Genomic DNA, 23,535 nt, shown 5'->3' with positions numbered 1-23,535 from the left:
GGTGAGGAAACTGCCTGAGATCACATATCTGAAAAGCTACAGGACTTGCATTGAACCCAGGTACTCTGTGTCCAGAACCTCTTAACCACTATGCTCCAGTGCTGTCTTTTCTTTATGAGAAACCCTTTTGAAAACAACAACATCCTATGTGCATGAAGAATGCTGTCATCTTCAATACTGTCTTTTCATCATTACTTTTGGTTGATTTTTACAGCCAGAAACAGAAACTAAGAATATTCCTTGTGCCTTTAAGAATGATTATCAGCTCAATTTAGAGGTTTGGCTTTGAGAACTATTTTTGATTATAGAATCTGTAGGAGTGCAATTGTTACACTAAGTTTTTATCTGTAGGTTGTTGCTATGGCTGTATGCTTAGTTCATTTATATTAGAATCAGTGCTTTGCTCCACAGAATATAAATAACCATACTGAACCAGCATAGAGTTTTTCATCAGGAATCTCTGATTAAGTATTGGTACATAATAATAGGCTCAACAGTGATACTAATGGCGAAACCTTTAACATCTGAATGTTTAGCATGTATGGAGAGCTGTGCTAAGCACTTTGAATGCCTTCTTTCTAAATCTCCCTAACACTATTGTAAGATATGTTTTTTTTTTTTAAAGATTTTATTTATTTATTTGACAGAGAGATAGAAGAGCACAAGCAGAGGGAATGGCAGAGGGAGAGGGAGAAGCAGGCTCTGCACTGAGCAGGGAACCCGATGCGGGACTCGATCCCAGGACCGAGATCGTGACCTGAGCTGAAGGCAGACGCTTAACCATCTGAGCCACCCAGGCGCCCGATATGTTTTTTTTTTTTAATTACCGATAATTTACTAATGAAAAACCTGAGACATAAACAGCAGAAATAACACATGCATGGTAGGGCTTGACTCCAGGTCCAGCCACAAAGAGCCAGTTCCTAATTACAAGCTATATCTCACACAAGGTGTCTACTGCCTATGAACTAAAAGTGTACAAAAAATTTCTTAAAATGTTGGACACTGGGGAGGGTATGTGCTATGGTGAGCGCTGTGAATTGTGTAAGACTGATGAATCACAGACCTGTACCCCTGAAACAAATAATACATTATATGTTAATTAAAAACATTTCTTAAAATAATGTATTCAGTGAATAAGTGTGGTCTGTCCATGAAGCTATCAGCAAAGTAGCGCTAATGGTTTAAAATGTGCCCAGAAAATGAAATTATCTTTAAAAAAGTTACATAATGAGTGAGATTATATTTCTGGAAAAAGAACCTATTCTAAAATTAACCTGTGTAGGTAAAGGTGCTTTATGGGAAAAAAAAAATATTTAATCAAGAAAAACATGATTGGCTATAATCAGGAGGAAGAAACTCTGAAGAAATATTCTGTGAAATTTTGCTAACAGACCAAAGAATTGCCAACATAGTACCAGGAAGAATTTGTCGGTATTTCTCTACTCTTCTGAGGAGAGGACGCTTTGAGTTTTCACTGATTTGACAAAGTTTATTCTATGCTTATCCTATGAAGGCCATGGTTAAGGAGCTGTTAGCAAAAGAGAATCCCTGTCCTGGTGGAACTTAACATTTTAGGAGAGGTAACAGAAAATAAATAACAAATATATAATGTAAGATACTGAAAAGTGCTTTGAAGTAAAATAAACCATGCTAAGGGGATAGAGATGACAGAGGATGCTATTATTGATAGGGTAGCTCAGGAAGGTGGTATCAGACGAGAGATGAGAATAAATTAAGAACATAGGTCAGGAGGATCTGTGGGCGAGGAGCAGACTGACAAAGGGAGCAGAAAAGGCAGAGAGTCTGAGGCAAGGGTGCATATGTGTTTTTGAGGGGTAACGACAAGACCTGGGTGGTCTAGAAGGGTGGGAGATGAAGGCATAGGGTATAGGACAGATAAAAAAGAGTTTTCTAAATCTAAAGTTTTCTAAATCCATGAATTTAGAAATTTTACATTTTACATTTTACTGTGTCATGCGAAGCCATTGGGTTTTGTTTTTCTGTTTGTTGAATTTTTTTTTTTTTTTTTTAGGGCTCTTAGAAATCTTTTTTCATTTTTATGTAAAGCTGTGCACATGTAATGTATACAACTTGATGAGCTTAGAGATCAGTATGCATCCATGAAACCATCACCACACTCAGTGCCATAAGCATACCTATCACCTCTAATGGTTTTATGTAGATGAGTGATATGATTTGGCTTCAGTTTTGAAAGAATCATTCTGGCTATTCTGTGGAGAATAAATAACTCAAGGTGAAGAGTGGAAAGAGTAAGGCCAGTTAGGAGGCTATTGCAATAGTCCAGGTGAAAGATGGCATTGAGCTCGTCCATGGCATAAGTAACAGAAATTGTGAGAATATTGGATTTGAGATATATTTTATTTTTTATTTTCTTATTATTTTTGAAAGATTTATTTATTTAAAAGAGAGAGAGAGCATATGTGAGTGAGTGGTGGGAGGGATAGTCTGTGAGCCAAAGGGAGAAGGAGAGGGAAGCAGACTCCCCACTGAGCGGGGAGCCCAAAGTGCGGCTCCATCTCCCAACCAGGAGATCATGACCTGAGCAGAAACCAAGAGTCAGACACTCAACCAGCTGAGCCACCCAGGCGCCCCTGGGATATATTTTAATGTAAGAATTAATAGGACAAGAACAAGAAATAACCCTACATGGTTATATCTCATGACAGTCCATAGAAAAAATTCAAATCTGTATAACCCACAATGTATCTTCCTCTTGGTATTTATAAAGCATGTTAATTTAGTAAGGTTCTTAGAAATCCTGCAAGTAAAAGCACTTTAAACTATTTAACCTAGAATTCTCAAATCCAGTTTGACTTTGAGAATCCCTTTTTTCATGTAATAGTTATTAATAACAACCAGAAGTTGTACTCTATAAATATACTTCACAAAATTCTTCATTTAAGTTTTACAAATGACTACCATTATTCCAAATTCATGGTCACCATGTATACTGCTAGATAAAATTTGGTTTCTTATATAAATTTTGGATAAGGAGATAAAGTAATTGCCAAAGAAACAAAACCTACTTCTTTGACCATTTATTATTGGAAAATAATTAATTGTAATTCTAATTTAAAATTCAAAATTCCTTTTTTTTGTATTTTCTTTTTTTTAATTAACATATAATGTATTATTTGTTTCAGTGGTACAGGTCTGTGATTCATCAGTCTTACACAATTCATAGCACTCACCATAGCACATATCCTCCCCAATGTCCATCACTCAGCCACCCCATCCCTCCAAACCCCCTCCACTCAAGCAACCCTCAGTTTGTTTATCCTGAGATTAAGAGTCTCTTAAGGTTTGTCTCCTTCTCTGGTTTCATCTTGTTTTATTTTTCCCTCCCTTCCCCTATGATCCTCTCTCTTGTTTCTCAAATTCCTCATATGAGTGAGATCATATGATAATTGTCTTTCTCTGATTGACTTATTTCGCTTAGCATAATACCTTCTAGTTCCATCCATGTCATTGCAAATGGCAAGATTTTGTTGTCTTTTTGATGGCTGCATAATATTCCATTGTATACATATACCACAACTTTATCCATTCATCTGTCGATGGACATCTAGGCTCTTTCCATAGTTTGGCTATTGTGGACATTGCTGCTATAAACATTGGGATGCACGTGCCCCTTCGAATCACTACATTTGTATCTTTGGGGCAAATACCCAGTAGGGCAATTGCTGGGTTATAGGGTAGCTCTATTTTCAACTTTTTGAGGAACCATCATACTGTTTTCCAGAGTGGCTGCACCAGTTTGCATTCCCACAAACAGTGTAGGAGGGTTCCCCTTTCTACACATCCTCGCCAACATCTGTCGTTTCCTGACTTGTTAATTTTAGCCATTCTGACTGGTGTGAGGTGGTATCTCATTGAGGTTTTGATTTGGATTTCCCTGATGCCGAGCGATGTTGAACACTTTTTCATGTGTCTGTTGGCCATTTGGATGTCTTCTTTGCAGGAATGTCTGTTCATGTCTTCTGTCCATTTCTTGATTGGATTATTTGTTCTTTGGGTGTTGAGTTTAAGAAGTTCTTTATAGATTTTGGATACTAGCCCTTTATCTGATATGTCATTTGCAAATATCTTCTCCCATTCTGTCGGTTGTCTTTTGGTTTTGTTGACTGTTTCCTTTGCTGTGCAAAAGCTTTTTATCTTGATGAAGCCCCAATAGTTCATTTTTGCCCTTGCTTCCCTTGTCTTTGGCGATGTTTCTAGGAAGAAGTTGCTGCGGCTGAAGTTGAAGAGGTTGCTGCCTGTGTTCTCCTCAAGGATTTTGATGGATTCCTGTCTCACATTTAGGTCTTTCATCCATTTGGAGTCTATTTTTGTGTGTGGTTTAAGGAAATGGTCCAGTTTCATTCTTCTGCATGTGGCTGTCCAATTTTCCCAACACCATTTGTTGAAGAGACTGTCTTTTTTCCATTGGACATTCTTTCCTGCTTTGTCAAAGATGAGTTGACCATAGAGTTGAGGGTCTATTTCTGGGCTCTCTATTCTGTTCCATTGATCTCTGTGTCTGTTTTTGTGCCAGTACCATACTGTCTTGATGATTACAGCTTTGTAATAGAGCTTGAAGTCTGGAATTGTGATGCCACCAGGTTTGCTTTTCTTTTTCAATATTCCTCTGCTATTCGGGGTCTTGTTCCATACAAATTTTCGGATTATTTATTCCATATCTTTGAAAAAAGTTGGTGGTATTTTGATAGGGATTGCTCTAATTTAAAATTCTTTTTGTTGTTGTTATTTAGTTGGCATGAGTTATTCTCCAAGAATTTGATCATTTCTAGGTATAAGGATAAAAATTAGTTGTAGACATACCAAGGGCCAGATTTTGGGCTGTGGTGACCCTCCAAGTTAGTGATGATACTTTGGCAAGAATCAAGAAATAGACTCAGTTTAATTTAAACAATACAAAATAGTTTTGGGCTTCCTAAAAATGGAAGAGTTAGTTCTGACTTTAGGGGAAGCTTGTGGCTTCCTTGCAAAATTGGCCAGGACTAGGTTTTTCTTTCTCCCTCTTTAGTTCTGCTCCCAGGAATTCATACCATTCTTAGCAGGCTTCCCCCTATGGTTGTCTTAAAATGGCTACATAGGAACCTGCTCCCTCACTGTACCCTGCAGGGGAGAGTGAATATTTCCACAAAGACCTGGATTTCCATCACACTGAACCAACTTAGGTTATATGAATAACTTTGAACCAGGAAATGGAAATGTCACAGTTAAAGTTTTGAATATTAAGATATGATTCTGAGGGTTTCACTTCTAACATGTTCTTTTTTTTCCCTATTAAAACAAAACAACTTCTAAACTTTGTACTTTTTCCCATTTTTAGTAAGTTCTATTTTTATTACCAACTTGTGCTTCTTCAAAACTAATTTGATTTGTAGCAAATTCTCTAAGCTGTAATAGTCTCACTTATGGAAAGTAAAATCATTTATTATCCTCCCACAAAACACTTTCTAAGGCAAAATAATATCTTAAAAGTTAAATGAGACTTTATATATCAAAATTATCCATGTCCACGTTCTAGATTATTTCTGATTAGCTTTAGCCAGTTGTTTTTGCTATACTTTAACATTTCATAGGTATGTGTATATGAAACCTTATATGTTTATAATAAGGAGCGTAAAAACCTCTTTTAATCCGCCAGGGTCATGGATGGTATGGAAAAAGTTTTATAGTCTGTGAGGCCAAGAAAACCGTGCTTCTCAAGCTTTATTTGTTTTCCTATATAGCTTGAGGAGCTATGCCATCAGTAGTTCAGGTCTTGTTAAAAGTCACAAAGCAGACAAGGATGAAGCAAGTTGGAAAGGACTGTCTTTTACTGGTATATGATGAATCAATTCAAACCTTTCTATTGAACTCCAAATCACTGAACCATGAAATCAGTAGGACAGCGGACCAATCCCCCATAACTGCATATTTTCCCCATGCCCACTCCTGCAGGACACACAATTCCATCAACATGGGTTATGGTGGTGTCTACACCCAGGGAAACCATATACACATTTAAGAAGAAACAGAAGTATGTGCCATGTTCAAGGTACCTCACTAACTAGCGGTGGGCACAAAGATGAATAAGGATGATATAAAGATAATTTATTAGGAACATGAGTAAAGATGTTATTAATACCCTTGAAGTTAGAAGGATAAATAAATATGCTTTTAAGAAAGAAGTAGAGGAGGGTAGGGTAATACTAGGATCAGGGTACCTCATAGTACAGCCACTACACGTATAATAACCTCAGCTAAGTCACTTAACCTTTCTGGATAGTATTTATTCAAGAGGACAGAAGCTGTTTATTTCATCTGTGTATTCCCATCACCTGGTACATTGCCTGGCAGATACCAACCACTCACCCTCCGCCCCAATACGCACACATACAAAGAGAGGTTCTCAAGGCATGTTTTTATTGAAATGAATAACTTCCTGTATCGGATGACCTCTAAATGCTTTTTCAGTGCTAGCATTCAATGATTCTAAGAGAATTTGGCATGCCCCTGTGTTACTGCGTTATCTCTGGTGTTTGTGAGGAGAGCAGGCCCGGAAGCTAGGAGCAGAATGATAATTCATGATTAACAGGAAAACCACCTGTCTAAAGATGTCCTTCTTGAAAAAGGTCAGCTGTTGCTCTGAGTAAATATACTTCTCTGTCAGACTAAAAATGCTAGATTATTACTTTCTGCCTTCCCTCTGAATTTTTTTTCCTTTTGTACTATTGCCTTTGCAAACGTTGACTTCTTGTGAAAACGTGAAAGGTCAAAAGTGAGCTTGTTAAAGGGAGGTGGATGCATTTCTTTTTCACTTGTATTTCTATAGGCAAAAAAGATTGAGCTAGAATAGAAGTTGATCCACGTTCTTGAACTGAGGGCTCACACTCTGCTGACACTGCTGTCACATTGGATAAGGCCCTACCAGAAGAGGGAAGTTATACCAAAGTTGGCTCAGAATGATGATTCAGGGACAGCAGAAGAACATGAGTGATTATTAGGAGGCCCTGTGACCCGTTAACCAGGGTCATTCCTGCTTAGGCAAACAAAACTTGGCTTCCCTAGAAGTTCCTGCCTGGGAAGGAAAGTGGAGAGAAAACAAAACAATGGGGAGATTGATACACAAAAGACAACCAAGCAAGAACCCTTTAAGCTGTAGGAAACATTTCAGTTCAGCCTGAGTAAGATGAAGGCATGTACAAATCTGAACAGGCACTTTCATAGAAATAAGAAAGATCCAGGGAACAACCTAAACCCCTATGAAAGCATTCCTCTGCAAGGTTACGGATTACCAGCCAGGCTGGTACCCACATTTACACGTTATGGCGGTGATGGTGGCTCCCTCATAATGTTTTACCTTCTTTACTCTTTACCTCTTTAGAATGCAGCTTGCCTTATTTCTGTGTGATTCAGCCACTTACATGAAGACAACAGTAGCTGCTAACTAAACTCACTGAAGTATATGTGTACTAAGGCTATGTTGATGAGTTATTTTAGCTACTCAAAAATGCCTCAGCCAAACTTGGATATCAAGATATGTTGATACAGAAGTAAGTTGATTCAGACAGTAGTTGCTAGGTTTTTGGATTTTTTAGAATAAGTAATATATAAACTACCCATACTTATACACAGGCACTCTCATACACATAATTGTTCACTTTTAGTTTTGCCAGGAATTAAAAATAAGTAAATGGTATCATTTGGTTTAATCCTTTTAAATAGAGCATTTTAATACAAAACTTAGGAAGGGTGTGTTTTCATAATAAATGCCAGAGCTATAAATTGGACAAATTTGAATTCTGAAAAATTCATTAAGTTGACCTTACTTTCTTATGCCACACACATTTGAGAAATTAATTATGGATTGGCACCCGTCCTTGCATTGGCATTTGGATTATTATGACATGTGGAACAAGGATACAGACTAGGATAAATGTACCCTCTCTGCTTCTGTGTGTGTTTTTTTCAGTTTTCCTTTTCTTCTCCCCCCCCTTCCTCCTCCTCTTTCTTCTTGTCTGCCCATGCCTTGAGATACAATGGGCATAACTCATTTTGTACCATGAGGTTGTCAAGGTTGCTGATAGCTGGATTAGCAGCTTTTCTAGAGTTGTCTAAATAGGTCCTATCTAGGTTGCCTATCCAAGTAAGCAATGAAACAAGCTTTGAGTACTGGGCTGGGGAAGACCAAGTGAAAATCAGTTGGGGTAAAGGGAGGGAGATTCTTAGCACAGAGAACAGGACTGAGGGGCCAAGTGTAAAGTTGGGGTGAGGGACACCTGGGTGGCTTAGTCAGTTAAGCATCTGCCTTCAGCTCAGGTCATGATCCCAGGGATTGAGCCTCATGTCAGGCTACCTGCTCATCAGGGATTCTGCTTCTCCCTCTCCCTCTGCAACTCCCCCTGCTTGTGCTTTCCTTCTCTCTCTGTCAAATAAACAAATAAAATCTTTAAAAAAATAAAGTTGGGATGAGGGTGTGGCCATGTCAGAATGTCAGGCATCAAAAGACTAGGAATTGACACCAAAAGCCACATAAAAGAGCCTTCATGGTAGAGGAAAACCATAGGTCTGGTGTGGACAGTGGGGCTGAGGTGAAGACGGGAGTAATAGCCTTGGGAAGTGATTGGTTATGATTGTTTACATGTATTTGAGAATTCTCAAGGTTTTAGGTATTGTTGATTATGCTCTCATTTTTGACAAGGGCTTTTTCATATGTCAGACACCATAAAACTAGCTGTATCTATTGGAATCAAAATGTCAGGGAGTATATTCTTCTATGTTTTCAACTAGTGCATAGTACTTTTTCCTTCTTAAGTGATACTGTAGCTTGTTAGGCAAATATTAAAGGATTCTTGCATAACTGTTTGTTCATGCTCATCATTCATTGCCTTCAAAATCACATTATAGGGAAATGAGCCCCAAATCATTGGCTATATTTTTATTTTAATGTGGTTTACTAACCTCTTATGATTTTTAAACATTCACAACGGCCCAAGATTTTTTTTTTTAAAGCTAATTCTCTTCAACACAGTGATTATTCTCCACTGCCTATTAGAATGTTCCATGTAGATGCCTTTGAGCACAGCTACACTTGCCGAATTCAACCAGTTACCCTGGTCCACGACCCACCCCCCCCTTACCAATTTCCCTATTTCAATGAATACTTCCATTATTCTCTCAATTGCCCTAGAAGCTATTTTCATAGCAGAAGATATCTATGCATGTTTGATCTATTCTAAGTACCATTTTTAGATCTGAAGTATGGAGACATGGCGGCAAAGAGATAACAAGGAAGGACTAAAGAAAAGGGACTGTGAAGGTGGATTGTGTAGAAAATGTGTGAGGATGGAATAGTTTACCTGTCAGCTCCAGAAGAATAAACATTATTGAAAAGGATCAACAGGGTCTAATATAAAGACCATGGACTTTGGAAACAAATGCTCCCAACCCACAGTATTTGTTATGTATGCCAGATTCTGTTTTTATAAAATTAGGAATGCAGAGGGAAGGTGATTTAAATAATGTAATTTAGGCCACTATTCTCACTATAGCCTACATTTTTAACAATACTAATTTGTGTCAGTTTTGAACATGTTACACCTGCTGACTCCAGTGTGTCCTTATAGCCTTTGAGACAAAACTCAAATTTATTAACCTCATATTTAACATCTTGAGTTGGTTTTATCTTCTTCCAATTTTAACTTGAGTGGATGATTTTCATCATCACATGAACATGTTTATATTTTTGCATCTTAAAAAAAAATGTAAAAGGAAAATCCTACCTGGGTTTCTCTTCTTCCTCTATCACCTGCCCCATTACTTTTCCTTCTAGGCCCTTCTTAACAGGGTCTATACTGATCATCTCTACTTTTCTCTTGACACACTTACTTGAACACACTCCAATCAGATTTTTCCCTGACTGTGTCCCCAAACTTGCCCTCCTTAAGTTCATAGCTTCTGTGTTGCTAGATGCCATGGTTATTTTTCAATATTAATTTAACTTGATCTGTCAAAAGCATTTGAATTCCCCTTCTTGGAACACTTTCTTCTCTTGGCTTCTACACTCTCCTGTTTTTTCTTTCACTTTTCTTATCTCTCTTTCTTAGATTATTTTCACTGGTGTTCCATTACATCTCCAGCTCTAAAATGTTGGGGAGCTCCAGGGCTGAGTCTGTCACACTTTCCTTTTCCACCTACACTTATTTGTCAGATCATCTTTCATGGTTTTACATCACATTTATGTTGTATCTATATCTCAAGTTGAGACTTCTCCCCTAAACTTCAGTCTGATATATCTAACTGCCCAAGAACCCTACCTGATTTCTGATATCCATATCAAGATGAACACGTCCAAATTGAGTTCCTGACATTGTTCCATCCAAAAGCTTAGCAACACGAAACAAAAGGTAATTCCTCTCTGTCTTCCCATGTCAATCATTTGTCTTTCTTTTGGTTGCTGAGGCTAAAAACCTAGAAGTCTTATTTGATGCCTCTCTGCCTTTCGCACACCAAATCTTCAACATATATCCAGAATTTGACCACTTTCTCTCTGTTAGGTTACTGGTCTAGCCTTCTAACCGATCTCCCTGTTTTTGTTCTTGCCTCCTGCCTTTTCTCTCAACATAGTAGATAGATTTGTCATTTAAAAGTACAGATTGACCCAAGCTCCTCTTCTGGTTAAAACCCCTGAATGGCTTCTTAATTGTCTCAGAATAAGTATCCACGCACTTACTGTCTTCTATAGACCCTACAGGAACTGGTCCCTGGTTACCTTGTTCCCCTCATCTTCTAAGTTCCCCTTCACTCTTTTTTCCAGTTATATTACCCATCTCTTCCTGGCTTATTCCCATTTTAGGATCTTGGCAGAGGTGTTTTTTTTCTCTGATGAGGATGCTTTTCACCCACAGTTTCATGTAACTTGTTCAGGTTTTGATTCAAAATTCACCTTCGCAGTGAGGCTTCCCATTCAATTCTCTCCTCAATATTCAGGTTTCTATTTTTTTTTTACTTCTTTTTCTTTTTATATTTTAGATGCATTTTCATCTTGTCCACAATCTTGTGTAGTATCTGTCACCTCATAGAATGAGAAGAATGTTTTTGTCTATTTTGTCCATCACTGTGCCCCTGGCACCTAGAACACATAGTAGGTGTTCAAAAATTGTTGAATGAATAAATGTACCTTCCAATACTTTTTGGCCTTTGCTTCTAAAAAAAAACCCTAGATATTCTGTTCCCAGGTCTACATTATGCTCTCTTCCTTTCCTTCTTTTCCTTTGCCAGGAACATCTTTCAGCCTGTCCCTAAATCTCTGCAAGGCCAAATTTCATAAACTCTTCACATCCCTTCAAAAAGGTTGCATTGGCCATTGCTACTTTTCAACACCTTTACAACCAAAGAGTTCTTGGCTTTATTCTGATCCTTTTCACAGATTTGCCACAGTTGGGAGTAATCTCTCTCCTTCTGAACAACTCTAACATTCCTCCACGGTGTCCATCCCCCACCAGCAGTGAGCTCTCTCCATTTTTATTCTCATTCTGAGCACTGTTTGTAAGGTCAGTAATGTCATCTTGAATCTTGACACACCTTAGGTTTGGCTCTCTTGCTATAGTATTATACCACTTGTCTCTCTTTCTTCTTGATTTCTTTTTCATCACTCTTTGGTTCTTTCATTTTTTGTAAACTAAACTTACAGAGAGCCCCTGGGAGCTTCATGTATTTCTATTTTTTTAGATTCCTCCCCCTCCCCATAACCTTCCCCTTCTGTCATTGGAATAATTTGCCATTTGAAGGTCTTCAGAGACCTGGGGTTTCACAGAGTTTCTTGTTGTAAAGATAAAGAAGGAAGTCAGGAACTGGGAATTCTTAGACTTTTTCCACATCCACAGCTTTAGCCCCCACACCTGTTTTTGCTATACCTGGTCAATATACGTGCAAACACTCATACATATTTGCACATGTGTGCATGTACACATGGATACCTTTTCTTTAACAAAATTATTCTGTTTTTAAAGATATTTTTAAAATCAAAATAGATGACTACCCATTAGCTCATGAATTTTCAATTTCCAATTTCCTTTTGAACCACACTCTGAAGCACATTTATGACTCCTTTTTCAACTTTGTGAGCCCTAAGTTATGGTCATTGTCTGAGTTCAAGTTCTTCTAAATAAAATTGCAGATAATAGAGCTTCAAGGATGTTTTTTGAACTTCTTGTACAGCACCTGTTTTCACAGATGATGAAAATAAGCCCTAAGAGGGATTGATTTGTTCACATTCACAGTGCAACTGAGTACAAAAGTCAAGAGATCAAAAATCAGAAATGGGTTTCAAGAAAAATGCACATTTTCTACTCCATCTTGCCAAAATAACTAGTATTTTCTTTTACCTTAAGTTAGTTTGAAATATTTCTTAGTCCATAGAGCAGTGAAACTCGACTCAAGGTAAGTCAAGGATTTACCAAGTATTGTGCTTTGAACAGGCTTAGGTTCCTAACAGCTATTTCCATAGCAGAAGATATCCACACATGTTTGATCTATTCAAAGTGCCATTTTTAGACCTGAATTATGGAGACATGGCGGCAAAGAGATAATAAAGAAGGACTAAAGAACAGGGACCATGAAGGTGGATTGTGTAGATGTGTGAGTAAGGAATGGTTTACTTATCAGCTCCAGAAGAATCAATATTATTGAGAAGGATCAATAGGGTCTAATAGAAAGATCATGGGTTTTGGAAACAAACACATACGAGCTCAATATCCTGCTCTGTCATCAACAGTTGTGACCTTGGGCAAGCTACTTACTACTTCTGAGCTTTGGTTCCTCATAATACATTAACATGGCAGCAATAATAGTATTATTATATATATTCAATTAGATAAATTAGGTAAGAAACACTGCCTCAGAGTAGTCTTTAAATAAATGGCAGATATTAGTAATTGAGTAATGACATAACTAGACTAATGACATAAAATCAGCAGATAGCATATTCCATTATTAATATGACTTTTAATGTCAGACCCACAGACTGAATTCTCTTATCTGCCTCTTGTATAAATGATCACATCAATTGAATATTTGTGATGGAACTCTGAAGAACCCTAACACTACACCGTATACCTGCCTCTCCTAGTCTTAATGGGGAGGTGCCTGGCACACAGCATATAACAATTTTTTTTGCTTTTCTCTATTTTGGAGTTGATATAAATGTGGCCTCTATCATGTAATGTTCCTTGCTTGCAGTCTTGTACAGATCCTCAGATGGTGTGTGACTGCATTTGATTTTATTTATTAAGTTTAAGCAGAAGGAACAAACCAGACAAGCCTACCTATATCATCATTTCTTCTGAGCCACTATCAAATGCCTCAGTGAGATTAATGTGATTTATATGCAGATTCTTGGAAGGAAGGGGAACTGCTGACCTCCTGTTCCACTGCCTGGAATCTCCCTGGACTCCAGAACAGGGATTTTAAAATATTAATGCTTTGAATAATAAATTAGAGTACATAGTAAATGAGGTATGAGCATAACAATTTTAATTAGTTTTAGGCACATTTTAATGATTGTTTGGCCATTAACTCCGGTAAACATAAAAATGCAGGGGAAAAAGATGTATGAGTTTCTTATTACTTAGCTTTGTTTTAACTGAAGACTTTGCAAAGATGTATATCATTTTAATTTTGGTTCCAGAGGCTTTTATGTAAATTAATTGCATTGGAGAATTGGCAAGAACATTTTATTCAATTTGGAACAGCAGTGATTATAAGCTTTACATTAATATAACAACAATTTCACAATGGCTGATAGATGGGCCACAGCCATGCAATTATCAAAAGTAAGCCACTCTCTTGATCTCTAATTAGGTCTATAAGCAAATAGAATTTTGCCGGCACTAATTGCCGTATTAAAGCTGGCAGTGAGGTAGCAAGTGAGCTGGTGTTTAAGGTAGTCAGGACAGGGTGCTGTATATCCAAAGATTTTCCCATTTTCTGATTAAATCAGATATGTAATTCAATTATATATGTTGTATAAATAGACATTTAACTGAATTGGAAAGCTTTCTCCTCCTTGCTCAATACAACCATACGTCTTGTTAACTGCAGACATCAGTGCTTCATGTCTAAAATACGCATTAGGTTAAATGTTTTCCCCACCCTCCTTACTGTCTGCTCAGATGCATGTCCTCCTCTAATAGCTCCGACTCTAATAGTACCTAGGATATTTAGTGCTCCTTGCCAGACAAATACATAGATGGAGAAAGATATACAATTCCTTGACCTGCTGCTCCATGTTGGTAGGGATTAAAAAGCACTCAAAGGGGATTTGGGAGGCATTTGAGCACCAGGCTAGATATTGTAGGACCCATTTTTAAAGAAGCCTGGAAATCCCTTTATTTCTTTCAGTCTTTGACTAAAAGCTTGATCCATTATGCAACAAAGACTCTTTGTTTTATTTTTTGCTCCATTTTATTCCAGTGAGCACATCAATAACATTTAAAAAGAAAGGGATTTTAGTTTAGACATCAAGTTGAGTTTAAACTAGATCTAGAAAAGGCAAATTTCTAGTGAAGAGCCTGTAACATGTCAGCCCAGAGAGAAAAGGCCATTTAACTGGATTTCTAGAAGGAAATTTACTTCTTTAAATACTCCTCCATTTGGAAACAAAACAAATCCTTCCCATCCCATACCAAATAGAAATTGATGAGCATGAGTGTCCATGGCAAAGAACTTCATATAGTCCTATCAGAGAATTTCAAATCTTTGACCAGGTCTTTGGTACCCACAGGAGTGGCTATTAAGAGAAATCATATGTAAAGACCTGAAAGGGCAAAATTTGAAAAGAGGAGATAATTATTTGTGCAAAAGTATGTAAAATATTTACACCATTATATAGAGAAGCACCTTGAAACATATGAGACAGAAAGATATATATTATTTTGCCTTTGATGGGTTTAAGCTTCACTGGCATTGATAATTACCATTCTGGGAAATTCCATGTGTTTGTGTTGGCATGCATGTGCACTTGACTTCCCAGTTATTGGACAATTAGGATGATGAATAGGTGTGCCCATAACTCACACAGAACACTGATCTCAAAGAGAATCAGCCTCAATGTTTCCATGTCAGGTGTAGAGTGTTCTGTCCCACTGAAGATGGAAAAGCCCTCCTCTGAGTTATTCTTGAGATCTGAGGTGTCAGTGAATAGCTATGACAGAATGTGAAGCCTGACCTTCACCCTGTTCATTACCCTCACTTAGTAAATCAAACCTGTGGAATCTACTGTTACCCTCAGTATAGGAGATAGACATCCCAAAAGATGAGCATCAATTTTCACAGTGCAGATTAGAAGGAAATGCTCTCTGAGCAGAATCCTTAAAGCAGGGGAGAAAGGTTAGGAAGATGAATGTACTCAGGAAAACATTCCAGCAAAGGATCGGCTTCTTGGGTTCTTCTCCAGAACGGTGGGAAAAACAATAGTTGGTACACAGTTTGAATTTTTTCTTTTGTTATAGTTCATCAAAATCACTGCAATCCTTCAGTAAAAGCATTAATACCCATAGAGCTTTGTAAGACTGTGTTGTGGGGAATAAAATTACAGAAATAGCAAAGGAAACCATGGCCTCTCCTAGATCAATCTGTGGTCTGGTACTCATGAAAGGAGTACCATATCTTACTAGGGACTGTGTCCAGAGGACATTCCAGATGCTAACTGGCAGAAACTGATCAACTGGATATGCAGCTGGGAGAGGAAAGGCAGGACAGCTTCTGGGAGAATCATTCTTGGGGGTTGGGGGTAGGGGTCCACTGCAGTGAGGTCACCCTTGCAAGTGGTTGAGGAGAAGGGTGATAATTGTGTTTCTCTCCAGTTTTCATAATCTCCCTACTTAAAAATGAATTTTCAGTGTGTGTGTGTGTGTGTGGACTGGAAAGGGCACCTGATTTGGGACAAGTGCCATTCAAAGTGTTATCTTTTCTGGCAGGTTCAAATTGGATAACACTGCCAAGGTAGATGTGTGCGACTAGGAAAAGGCTGCCATTTGTAGTTTGGTGGCTATTCAGGCAATTCACCCTTCACAATAACTAAGAAAGCTTTTTCCTTATACTTTAATAAAAATAAAAAAAAACAATAATCACTCTTCACTATCTACTGCATGCCAGAATCTTTGTTATATATGTGTATACATAAGTATACATATGTACATATAACATTTTTTAATTCTCATACCATTATTATCTCCATAGATAAAGATACAGAGGTGAAATGAGCATAAACAGCTGTTCAAGAAAATGATGAGGCCAGCATGTATACTCAAGGCTAGCTGGTCCCCAGAGCTGTGCTTCTTTTTAGTAGGCTATATTCCTGCTAGTTATTGGGTATGACTTGAGGCATATTAAGTCCCTAAGAAGACCATGCTTGTACTGATGTATAAATGTTCCCAATATCTTTTGCTTCTGTCTGCTAGCAATTCTTATCCACAGGTGAATGGAGACATTGGGGGTGATTGAAGGGGTATCAAATTGCTTGTCCTTCCCTCAATCCTGCCAGAAAGTCTAAAAATCTAGTATTCTAAAACTCTATTATGCTAACATTATGTCTTGGTAAGGTGTCAGTTTGGGTTACTGGAAAGTGCAGTGTCACAATAGTCAGAATAGCCAGATGCTTGGACTTCAGGCTCATTGTGGGTGGGTGGGTGGGGGATTGGGGAGGGCAGAAGGTTCTAGAATAAAAGGCCTTTAAGTTTTCCTTTCCTTATAAAATTCAATATGTTTTTAATGCTATTTGTATTAAGACTGTGTTTTTCTGGAAAGATAACATATTAGCCTCTCACAAATTAGTAGGATTAATATCTGTATATCAGTCTCTTATCATTTAAGAGCTGCCTGTTGAACAAATGGGGTAGAATGGGCAAGTAATTGTGAGGTTACAGTAGGGAATGGAAGAAAGAATAGTCTGTTGTTTGGGAGGGTAGTGAGCTGCTACAGAAAACTACACTTAGAGCCCTTTAGAGAACGTGTGATCTCTCTGAGTGTCAAGAAGATGAAATACAGAACAGAGGAACAATATGTGCTGAGTAGGGCACCTGGGTGGCTCAGTTGGGTAAGTGTCTGACTCTTGGTTTTGGCTTGGGTCATGATCTCAGGGTCCTGGCATTGAGCCCTGCATGAGGCTCCATGCTCAGTGGGGGGAGTTTGCTTGAGGATTCTCTGCTCCTCTCTCCCTAAATAAATAAATATTTAAAAAAAATATATGTACTAACTATAGATGAGAGGGAGAGATGGACAATAGGGATGCCATATTTAGAAATTGTTTCTTGAAGTGGCTCTGCCTAGTCCTAATACTCAGGGAGCCTAATAATACAGAGCTTTGGCTCTGAGTCTTGATCCTAGTTTTTACTTAATTGTGCCTTGCTTGATGTCTGCTGTTTTTTGAGTCCTTGACTTATGGGCCAGTAATAACTTGCAGAGGAAAAAAATCCCTGATTCTGAGAATCAGCCAGGAAGTCAAGAAGCCACTGAAAGTTGGACTCCTTGGTTTCATGCCTCCTGTTCTAGCCTCCTGTTAGTACTTCAGAGTTCTAGCAAGGTCTTCCTTCCAGAATTCTATTGCCAATTTACTTGGCAAGAGATATGCATCATTGGACTAAGGTTAAATGGTCACCTTTTTAATTTTAATGTTCCTGCCCTTAATTAGTAGTTTAGTCTTCCAGACCTTCATTTGTTACACTTAAATGGATTTTGTAATTAGCTTTGCATCCCAGTCAGGTTTGTTGCCCCATCCCAGTTCAGAAAAGCAACCAATTAGATCTCATTTCCCATTCCTTCCTACTTTCTTGGGATAACTGCCCTATTGGTAATTGCTTAAGCACAACTAATACAATCCAACAAGATCATAGCTTGGCACTGCTAATACACTTAGTGAGAAGATGATTGAATTTATTAAGCATTTGGCCCAATATAGCTCCTAACAAATGCATTTTGAGGATATGACAGTCCTGGTGAGTGAGTTAAAGACTTATTATTTGGACTGCTAGTGTCCTTGTATGGAAACTCTGATTCTTGTCAAGTCCATTAGCTGCTTTACAAAACAAGGGCTGTCATTTCATTAAGCTGTTCCACACATATCAACAGCTCCAGGGTGAATTCTGGTCACTTCTTGTCTATGTCACAATTCCTTCTGAAAGCCAGCAGCCTACAAGTCTTCACTGTATAGGGAGGTACCATGAGTCTAAATGAAAAGGCAATATAATGAAATCAAAAAAATCATTAAAAAGTTAGGTTTTTAAAAATGTCTTTTTTTTTTCTAATTTTCTTCATTTGTTTAACAAAGAACCAAAAAATATTGAAATTGGAACATTACCTCAGTCTACATTTTAGTTAAGGACAGAACAGGGATGGGAACCCCAGATCTTCCATCTTCCATTCTAGTAGTCTTCTGAGAAATCACTCTGCCCCTCTGGTGTTCTGCATATGTTAATTTCTTCAGTTCTCCATTTACCTAATATTTACTGAGCTCTTCTTTTATGCCAGGTGCTATTGTAGTGCTGGAGTTAGATCAATGAATAAGATTAAGTCCTTGCCTTCATGGAACTTAAGTTCTAGCTAGGTCAACTAACAAATCAACTTAAAAGTATAATATCATATAAGATTAAGTAAACTGAGTCAGGATAATGGGGCTGGAGAATAACAGGGTGTCCTTTAAGATACGATGTTAGAAAAAAACCTCTTTGAGGCTGTGTTTACAAGAACAGTGATTTGGCTGAACTGAGGGTGAAAAACAAGCCACACAGAGAGGAAAATTGCAAAGGCCCTGAGGCAAAAATAAATGTTGTGTGTTTCTGCTCACAGAATAGCAATGAGGCCAGTGTGTCCAGAACAGTGAGGGTGGCTGAGAATAGTAGGAGATGAGCACATAGTTATAGATAATGATTATTTCTAGTTCCTATATAAGTAGAATTGCAATTCCAGTGACAGGAGAAAGAGAACAATTTATTCTCTCAAGACTGATAAATGGCTGCATAATCTGGAAACATTAAATTTTCTCAAAAATGAAAGAAAAGCCAAATTCAGTCCAACTCAGGCCAGGAGTGTGTCTTAATTTCAACCTAAATTGACTAAGCACTGATTGTATGCAGGGTTCTGGAAGACCTACAGTGAAGCAGAGACTGATTTTGAAATGAATGACATGAAAAAAAAAAAAGAGTGAATGAAAAAAATAAGACTACTAAAAGAAAAGATTAATGAAACTGACTATGCCATTGAAGCTGGAAAGGGTGCTGGGGAGGTTCAGTGGGAAGATGGATATACTTTGCTGAAGGGTGCAGACATGGATGATCCAGAAGTGACCTACAGACTGGGAGTAAAGAAAGAGCAGGGTGCTGACAAGTAGAGACCGCTGCTTGGGAGCCTATTACAAGCTGAGGATACAGCATGAGTCAAGATGGGAAGATGAAAATGGGGTAGTGGATGGTGCCTAGCACAAGTCTGGTTGTTTGGAACAGAAGAATAAGAGAATCTGGTAGATAAAGTTGAAAAGATAAGAGCTTTGAATGCTTTAATTAGGAACTTTAACCTAATTCATTAGGTAATGCAGAGCCATTAAAAGTTTTGCATTAGAAGGTGAAGATGACAAAGATGAATTAGCTTCCCTTGAGTTCTTTGTGTAGCTATCATTGAGGAATTAAGATACATTGGTGTTTTTCAAACTTTTTTAAGCATTGGAGCTCTTTTTACCAATTGATATCTCTGACTTCTTAATCTCTCTTCACATCTGAGGAAGTCCTAAAGGCATTTTTGAGAAAACCTAGGACCATGAGAAACAGTTTTGAAAATCATTGAGCTGAAACATCTTGAATCTACTTTCATTTTTTTTTTTTTAACCATGCCAACTTTTAGGAGAGATTAACATTTCACTTGAAAAATAATGCATTACATTTTCTGTGTCATAAAAGAAGTTTCTTTAAAACATTGGTGAGTTGTCCGCACACACAGCCCTATGCCCCATCCTTTTAATGTTTGAGATTGGGTCATGAAGCTGGCTGCTTATCTAGATAATTGAGAGACCAAATAGAGAATGAGTCTCTCAGAGTCGGAACTACTAGTCAACTAGTAATAGACTAGTATCTAAGGCTTTAGAATCTTACATTTATGCAAATAATTTTTTTTAAGTAATTTCACTAATTCTGAAAAACATGAGGAAATTTCAGGCAAAAGCTAATGTGATCCATTCTTTTCAAAAAGGTGGTTTTCCCAGCAGGAGCTCACTCATGTTTTTACAAATATTAATCTTCTGAGTACCTGAAAATGGAAGTGAGGATGTGGTCAGTAGTGATCTCTGGCAGATTAAGGATATCAAAAAGAGCAGAAATGAATTCAGACTCACCTACTTCCCCACTACCCACAGGTCAACTTACAGTCGGGGTGTGAATTAACAGCGCAGCATTGATTTGTGCTTCAATCTGTTCAAATTCCTCACACTGGTTCAAAAAGAGAAGAATCAAGAATTTCTGAGTTCTGAGAAATGTTATCCTTTGCCTTTTCTCCAGTGCCTTCTATATACTACCTGACTGCTCTGACTCCCCCCTGAGACCCACCTCTAAAAAAGGATGCCCATGTGGTTGCTTCCAAGCCTCGGTGCTTGAGAGAACACCCCCCAATATATAAGCCTCCTCTTCAGGGTTGCCCTAAGACTATGGAGGTGCCATTAGGAGATGGCATAGCTTCTTCAGGCTCGTGTGGGGACAGTGGGCTTGACGTGCAGTGCCCCACTCAGGTGCTTGTTTCTCCACATGAACACACAGTTCTATAATGGGCACTGTAGTTAACTTCCCAAAATCCATGATACTAGTTTCTGAGTTTGAAACAGGAAGATGGCTTGAGGAATTGAGCCCAGGGCAGAGTGAATCCTCATTGGTCTGAGTCTTTCCCATGCCTGTATTGGTTCAATCTACCCAAGAGGGTGGGCTTATGGTTTATGCACCTTTGGGTTATTTCGGTGTTCAGCTTATACCTGGCTTGAGAATTTGTTCTTTCTTTTCAAAGGTGGGATCGTAATTGAAATTAGAGTGAGGTAGCTCAAGGAAGAAGATGGGAGTTGTGATTGCCTTTAGCTTTGCAGAATCATATGGTGTTAATAGATAAGGTGAGGAAATCCAGACTCAAGCCCTGGCATAAATTAATTCCATGATGTGTTAGGTAGTTTGAGTTTCCTGATCATCTGATTCTTTATCAATGAAATGAGAAAAAATAATCACTACCTTTCAGGATTCCTGAATATATTATATGATTACGCTATATGAACCCCTTTGGAAAAGTCTACAGTTTAGATACTTAATTTTAAACACACTTAAACACTTGTGGTGGTATAGTCCTGAAACACCTTTCAGCAAAATACCAGAAGCTTAAATGGAATCACCCATAAATTCTCTTCTCTCCCCTCAAATTGGAGAAGTGGCAGGAAGGAGTTTGCAGATGAAGTAGAACAAAATGAATGGATTCTCACAAAATAGACTCAGATGGTATCACTGTATGCTACAGGAAGCTGCAAACTGTCAGCCCTTGGGCCGGGGCGAGGTAAATCAAGGTGGAGAGGAAGAGAACATTGCCACTTTGTTGATCCATAAAAAACAAGACTGACACTAGTGGTTTTTGAATTGTCCCTGTGTTGGTGTTCTCAGAAGCCTCCACAGTATGTGGGTAGATGGGCAAGGGGGGTATGGGGATTCATGGAGGATAAACCAGCAGAGCTCTGGGAACCCTCTGGCTTCAATGTGGTGGGTTCTTGCCAATCAAAATGTCAAAGCTTTAGCAGAGACGTCACTCCCTGTGTTTGGGAGCTAAGGGGTGAAAAGAACAAAATTGTTCTTAAGAAGGAAATGAGGAGTATGTGGTTTGTTGCTGAAAGGGAGAGGACAATGAGGAGAGAAGGAAAAAGCCTGAGCAAGAGGACCAGAGACTGAAGGTCTCTTGGAAATGACTGAGGGACCTGATTTTAGACCAAGCAATATTTTAAGGTATTTGCATTGTTTGAAGCAAATCTGTCCATCCACTGAAATCTCAACAAAGTTTCCTTTAAAGTGTCTTTCTTTCTTTCTTTCTTTCTTTCGTTTCTTTCGTTTCTTTCGTTTCTTTCTTTCTTTCGTTTCTTTTTCGGGGGTTCTTACCTATGGAAGCAGCTGTTTTTCAGGTACATACTAGTGACAGATCCTAAGTGTGCCTCACACATTTTTATGGTTACTTAATATTTTTATTAAACAAATAAGCATACAACTGAGTGCAGAGTTTCACCCATATTGGGAGCAGCCTAAGATTAGACATGCCCAGATAGTGTGAAGCAGTCCCATGGGCTGATTTGGATTTTAATTCTCTGCCCCTAGCCACATGTTGATGAAGGGATTACATGCGGATGACATTAGGGAGGCAGCAGGAGAGAAAAGGAATCAGGAGATTGACTAATTCTCAAACTGGATAATTCAGCCATAAAACAACTGATGCTAGCACATCTCCTCCATAGTCTCTAAGGAGCTGTAGAAATAACTATTCACAGCACTTTTTCAGAAGCACTACTTCCAAACCTGCTGTAACAGCTGCTCGGGCCGTTCAGCAGGGAAACCCAGGCAGATGTTGCATACCTTCATCTTATCACCTCCTACAGGAATGTAATATGAATTAAAGGGGCATTTATAGTAAGTCCACCAAAAGGAAACCCAGTCTCCAAGCCTCATGATACAGAGGTACAGAGGCAAAGAACAACTCGATTTTCTAACTTGAGGGATGCTCAGTATCTACCTCAGATCTTTAGGCAGGGAAGACAAGGAAAAGAGATCACTCAGGAAGAAAAGTACACTCAGGAAATAAAGTATATACAGAGAACAACAGTAATATCCTAAATTCACAAACCTGACATCAACTGAAAGGAATGTCTCTCTTGCACTGGTCTTGACTCACTCTTGTTTAAGCAGGGCTCTGCACTCAAAATTGTAAGCCGCATCAAGGGAATCTTGCCCTGGTCTCCATGTGCAGCACAGACCCCCAGGGGCCATGCTTGATTGTTCCCTGGGATGAGGGAAGCACAAGAGGAACACTACAACTGCTATTTATATGTACCTTCAACCTCATCTATCACATTTAAACTGGAGTTTATTTTTAATGTACATATCCAATATCACACTTACATCACTTATGAGTAAGTATACACGCACACACATGCACACACATGCACATTGAATGCTTTTTTTTTTTTTTTACAGTTAGGAATTTATAATAAAAAATTTGGATACCACTGCTCTAAGGGTTTATAGATTCATCAGGGATCTGTTTACAAGAGAGATTCAGAAACCCCTAGGGGAAAAGCTCAATATTACTTTGACTGTGTCTGACAGTTGGCTAGAAACTGAATGGCAAATACTTGAGACCTGGCCTGGGTCTCTTCTCAAGGACTCCTACAGAGAGATCTCTTTGCAGATACCTGCCTAGCAAAGACCCTTTTGTCTTGAGAAGATAAACAGCTGGAGAAGAACGTGGTCT

The sequence above is a fragment of the Halichoerus grypus genome, chromosome 3 (assembly GCF_964656455.1).
Source record: "Halichoerus grypus chromosome 3, mHalGry1.hap1.1, whole genome shotgun sequence".
Lineage (NCBI taxonomy): Eukaryota > Metazoa > Chordata > Mammalia > Carnivora > Phocidae > Halichoerus > Halichoerus grypus.
Note: the sequence above shows the minus strand (reverse complement) of the source record.